The sequence below is a fragment of the Patella vulgata genome, chromosome 2 (assembly GCF_932274485.2).
Source record: "Patella vulgata chromosome 2, xgPatVulg1.2, whole genome shotgun sequence".
Taxonomy (NCBI): domain Eukaryota; kingdom Metazoa; phylum Mollusca; class Gastropoda; family Patellidae; genus Patella; species Patella vulgata.
In genome coordinates this window covers 48,547,928-48,554,196 of record NC_065880.2, presented here as the reverse complement: position 1 = coordinate 48,554,196, position 6,269 = coordinate 48,547,928, and positions in this window count along the sequence as shown.

The following is a 6,269-nucleotide window of genomic DNA, read 5'->3' as shown; positions in this document are numbered from 1 at the left end:
TGTAAACATTCTAGATTTCAAAGCTTTTGAGATTATCCTTAGACTTGCTCTCACTGTTCAGTTAGTAATAAGGAAAAAAAAACATGAAGTAATTATTATAAATAAATTAAAATGATGAAAACTAGCTTCTAGAGCGTCCACAGGATCTTACAAATTGATCAAGTAACAGTAATTATCAGAAATCATCAATACCCTTCTTCTTTGTCTCATGAACTTTTAACACTGTTAAATTTCAAGTCAATTGGATAATAACTATAGCCTCTAGAGCGTCCCCAAAAGACATTTCAAATTCATAAAGAACCAGAACTCCAACCGTAAATATCAGAAATTCTAGAAATGTTCAAACTTATCGATATGGTAACTCTGATAAATCATTTTATAAACATAAACACCATATATAAATATAAAGTCAACTGAATAATAACTTTAGCAATTGTAGACATTAGACCAATGGAGAGGCTTGAGGTACAAATTATGACCACATTTCAATGCTGGCTTATCAATTCTCATCAAAATTTTGAGTCAAATATCAATATTCTATCTTGCGTCATTTGATGAACAGTTTATATTTTCTTTTGTTGCCAGGTAAATATATTAAATCTCTGTCCTTTCAGATAGCATAATATTAATTTGGTTATCAACAGAATTGCATCTTAATAAAAATATTTCTTTTAAAATCAAAGATTGCAACCATCACTCAGTGTGATAATTTATCATAATCAATATTATTCTATTTCCGTTAGAAGAAATGAAATATAATAAATACAAGGGTGTGCCTATGTTTTTCCTGAAATATTAATTTTGTAATTGATCATGTATAAGTTATAATGTTCGTCATATAAGCACACTGTAATCTGACCAAAGATCTCTTTGTTTCATCTGTACAAATTACAGGCACTGAACTTAAAGGGAGGCTGTGAGCCCAAAATTCAAAGAAAAATCACTACAGTGCTAGGGTTTAAACACTTACAATAACCAGCGGTTGCCATGCAAGATATGCCCACATTTTACAAGAGATGAATAGACAACAAGCTAAAAGAAAAACACAATTTTTTGTACAATCAGCGGCCATAATCCAGGAAGTTATGGTCTGAAATGCACGAATATCGAAAGGAACTGATCAAGATCTTTGGGATATAACCATATATATATTTTCATCAAGATTGGGCTAGATCTTTTGGAGATAAACCTATATTTCAAGTTTCGTAAAAATTGGATAAAACTATGACCTGTAGCGTGTCCACAAACAAATTTTGACGAACACACAGGGGCGACAACAATATTCGTCTATATGAAAATGTTGGCGTATATAAAAACAAATGACTTTATGGTCAGTTTGATAGTCTAAAATCTGAATCTGGCATTATAATTACATTGTTGATAGGGGGGTTAGCGCCTGCGCACTGTATCATAAGGTCTGTCATTGAGTCAACTTGCGTGGTTTGATTTCCTGGTTGTATGTGACAAGGAGTAGGGTCGCCTGTCGAACCTCGTGGGTTTTCTTCGGGTCCTCCGGTTTCATCCCACTGCTAAACACCCCTACGTGCATGCGAATTATGGAAATAATATTGAACCATGTGTTATTCCCAAAATGACCTAGTGGACATTAAACTCTCTCTCTCTCTCTCTCACTAACCATAACACATATAACACAACAGCTACAGTTCTATGGGTAACAATCACTATATTATATACAAATGATGTTTCAACAAGATTTCACTGGTCATTATCAAGCATACAAATTACAAATGAGGAAAGAATTGTGACAGTGTTATATATAGGTACATTGAACAATAATTAGAGAAACAATAAGTTAACCATAGGGTTTCATGATTGTTAACTTATGGTTTCTCTAACGACCAGTGAAATCTTGTTGAAACGTCATGTGTATATATAGTGATTGTTATCCATAGAACTGTGTTGTGTTATATTATGTTCAATCACTAAATGCCATTCAAAGATTATAATTGTCACCAGTTCTGTCACAATTAATGTAATATTGGTGAACACCAATGTTAACCTTGTCCTTTAATTTTAAAAGTTCATCAAGACACTATCACTGTTGATAAAAGACTAGTTTAAACTTTTGTTTAATTCCTCTTGCCACTTTAAGCATTTACAATCAGGGAGGGATTTTAGTTATGCAAACTTTGAATGTTTGACCATACAATAACTAGCCACAAGTTTAATAAGAGTCATTGTTAAGATACAATATTGTGCTGTGATAAGGCAAAGATGAAGTTAAATGTATCATGAAAATTCTATTACAAATATTAGATGTCACACAGACAATTGGACTTTCAAGAGCGGTAATTAGAACATCGCATGTTCCTTGTTGTAATTATGCAAAAGGAACTGAAATCAGAGAGCCACTATTGTTTGATACTAGACATCGGAAATTAACCACATACAAGGAACATGTACAAACAATACAAATGCTGTTGTTTGCGAAACCTAGACATATTCTACTTGATGGTAATTAGGTAATTATATAGGTACATGTACATGGACTAAATATTCCTGCATTAAAATTAAAGGTAAAATTTCTGATGGCATGTCAAATGGAATGGGTCTGCTTATTATTCAAATATAGCCGAAAGCCTATTTTATAACCAACACATGATCTGTTTACCTGATTTCACAACAGTCTATTACTAGTGACAAACAAGCCAACAGTGAGGGGGATGTCTACTGCCTAAATCACCGTTAATTAATCATACATTTAGCTTTTGATGAAACATTGTAGCGATCAAATTTCTTATCATTCTTCTCAACTTGAGCAGCAAATGGTCATTATGAAACTTAGACAAGATATTGCTGTAATGAAAATATACATCTTGTTTCCTCACCTTCACCCAATTAGAATTAAGGCTATCATATTTCAAAGTCTCAACTTATCAAATTTCTCATCTTTGCTTAGCCTAAGCAGAAAAAATTCATCAAACTCTTTGAAGATATTCACCTGAAAAACATCTACACCTAAGTTTAAAAGAGAGATGGGTTTAATGTCCACTCAACACAAACTATGTCATTTTGGGTCTAATATATGGTAGAATTTTTTTTCAATAATTCAGTGCACAAAAGTCTTGAATTATTGGGAAAAAACGGCGAACCCTTGAGGACCAAAGAAAACTCACGAGATTAGGCAGGTGATCCCACTCCATGTCATGTACAAGTGTGGGGTTGAAACCATTTCACTTTACTCAATGACAGACCTTATGATCTAAAGTGCATAAGTTAGATCAATCAGCCAATCGATCAATATCCAACGAATTGAAAGATTCTACCTCAATTTGAAGCAAAATCATACAAACCATTAATTTTTACTGCATGTTGTGGCTCACTATCGAGGAGGTCACAGGTTTCATCTCAGTATTAGTCAAGAATGTTTTTCAGACCTTTCCAGCCTTTGTCCTTTTATGTGCTGGTTGGCAGAAGGCAACGTTTTCTATTGGAAACCCTATATCTTGTGGTCTTCCTGCACTTACTATATGTTCTTCTTTGGTCTTACTGTGTTCAACATTATAAATACATTGTATGTTTACCACTTTCCATTGTATCCATCCAGAATATAACTTAAATTATGATATTTAAGTATTATGCAAAGACATAAGTGAACAGGGATTTGATTTTCTGCGATATTGTCATTTTATAGCATCAAAAATATTTAGATCATCCATTCCACCTGCAAAACCTATTTTCATCTCAAAGTATATTTCTAATGATAAAGAAAAGTAGAAGTTTATACTCAGCTGTCAAAAATATGTACTATGGCTTTCCTTACTTGTTTGGTGACATATCCGCATTTTATGCATAGTATTCAACATAAAGGATTTTAATATTGTTAGATATCTAAAGATATGTGTAAAGTTGTTTGTAACTTAAAGTTATTTATAACTATTAAATTTGACCATAAGGATATAAAACTCTAGTTCATAGTACTGGTATATAGTTTATTTTTGCAATCACAATTGATAAAATTATAAAATATATTTATTATGTAAATCCAGCATGAAAAGAATAAAGAGGGCTAAGCAAGTAATTATTATGCTTTCAATTTTCAAAAGATATATTTCAACAAATTTTTGACAGCAACAAAATATATGCCCACTAGTGGTCAGTCATGCATATTCTCTCTAGGATGCTACAAATAAACCGCACAATTTTCAAAATACTCACCAATACTCCATAAATAATTTAATTGATTTTCAAACTTATTCTTCTTCATGTTTTTTAGGCAAGAACCATACCTTTGTGAATAATTGAGGAAATGCACTGATGTGTTTAATCTTATGTAACACAAACATTCAACACTCGCCAACTAAATATGAATGGAGAGCCCGATGCTGGACATGAGTGTTAAGAATATACAATCACATTAAAAAAAATGGGTGTATAGAAACATTCTCCATACTGAAAGGGTTGAGGGTTCTAAGGGCTTTTTTCTGAAGCAAAAAGCAAATTTTTGAATAACAACATCTACTTTGTGCTAAATAATCATAGATTGGGTGGGGGGGGGGGAGGAACACACACACACACAGACGTAACGTTCGATCGCATACTTTCTATACAGAAATTTAGCTTTAAATTCACAATGAAAATTGCTCTAATCACTTCATTTCACTGAGAGAGAGAGAGAGAGGACTAACATATGGTTCAACTTTATTTCAATAATTCAATTACAGATAGGGGTCTTCAGCAGTGGGAAGAAACCAGGGGACACGGAGAAAGCCCACGAGGCTGGACAGGCGACCCTACTCCTTGTCACATACAAGTGGGGAATAAAAACCACACTACTTGACTCAATGACAGACCTTATGATGCAACGCACAGGTGTTACTGTTAACCATTCGGCCACCCAATCACCCTCATTTCACTGAATATGTGGATAATTATAGAAGAAGGTACTGGTAATACAGCAGGAATATTTTACCAAAAAACACAGATTAGACTATAATCTTGCACAAAAGAGTTATCTTCCACATCAAGTCAATGCTAGCCACGATATAAAGCTGAAGACCAACAGATATCCCATGATGACCATATATGCAAACAACAGTATAAATAATATAAAATGTTGTAGAATATTGTATGTAAACAACCTTTGAAGACTCAGTATAAACCTACCTTAAACAGACCCATATATTCCATTCCTGATATTAATGTTATCTATGTTAGAGGTTTGGCAGCAAGAAAACCATGTTTACAATCCAATCTATAATATATTAATGGCACAATATAGACCTGTTCATGGTGTCTTTGACTTCCATTCTTGCAGCAGAAGAGGAGCAGATGAATAAAAAATGTGAGTCGAATGACAGTTTGGAGATATTGTGTGTTGATCATATACACATTGAGAACACTTTCAGGCAGCATGTGGCTACATGGAAGTAGGACTCGTCCACTGATACATCAGTATTGATCCAATGCTTCTATTACTAATGACAACCAATGGTTATCCTAAGATGGCTGCCATAATCAGAGGGATGAATTAAACAATCAATATAATTTAACTGTTTCACCATTTTATTGATAATAAAATCATCATCTTTAGGAGGATTAGTATTTAATTATGACAATTATTTCTGTTAATTGCAACTTTTCATGGTAATTATGTAATCGTATCCATATTGTTTTTTCATTTCTAGTTTCTTCTCCAATATAATTTGAATGTCAATAGTATTAAAGAATGTGCAATGTTTGGATACAGAAGAACACATTTTATTTAGCAACTGAAAGACTTAATAATGAAACCGAGACTTGTTTATAATAATACTAGTTATTGGTAATTACTAAAGAGTGGAAACTTTGAATCAAAAACATAAAAGGTTTGTTGAACTGATCAAGCTGGAAAAGAAAAAAGATTGATATACTGTTGCAGAAAATGAAAACATACTGTACATCATACTCAAGGTCATATTTTCTTTTTCCATGCCCATTTCTGATAGATCACATCCTTGAAATCTAAGTCTGGGCAAAGTCATCAGTTGGAACCCACCTTTATATCTAATAAGGAGTGGGGTTAAGATTTACTGTTAAATGCTTAAATTTGGCATTTTTCCCCTGTTCTCTCCCATTGTAAAGACCTGCTGCTTAACTAAATTTAAATATACCAAGGTAGTCTAAAAATAACCTGGCTTATGTTGATTGTGTGCTAAACACCCATTATTTCTTTAGCTAGTTTTCATAAAAAAATTCCCCCACTGTAAACCGCTTAAGCAGTCTCTCTATCAACTCTTCCAACATAATCCTATAAATAGTCTTCAAAA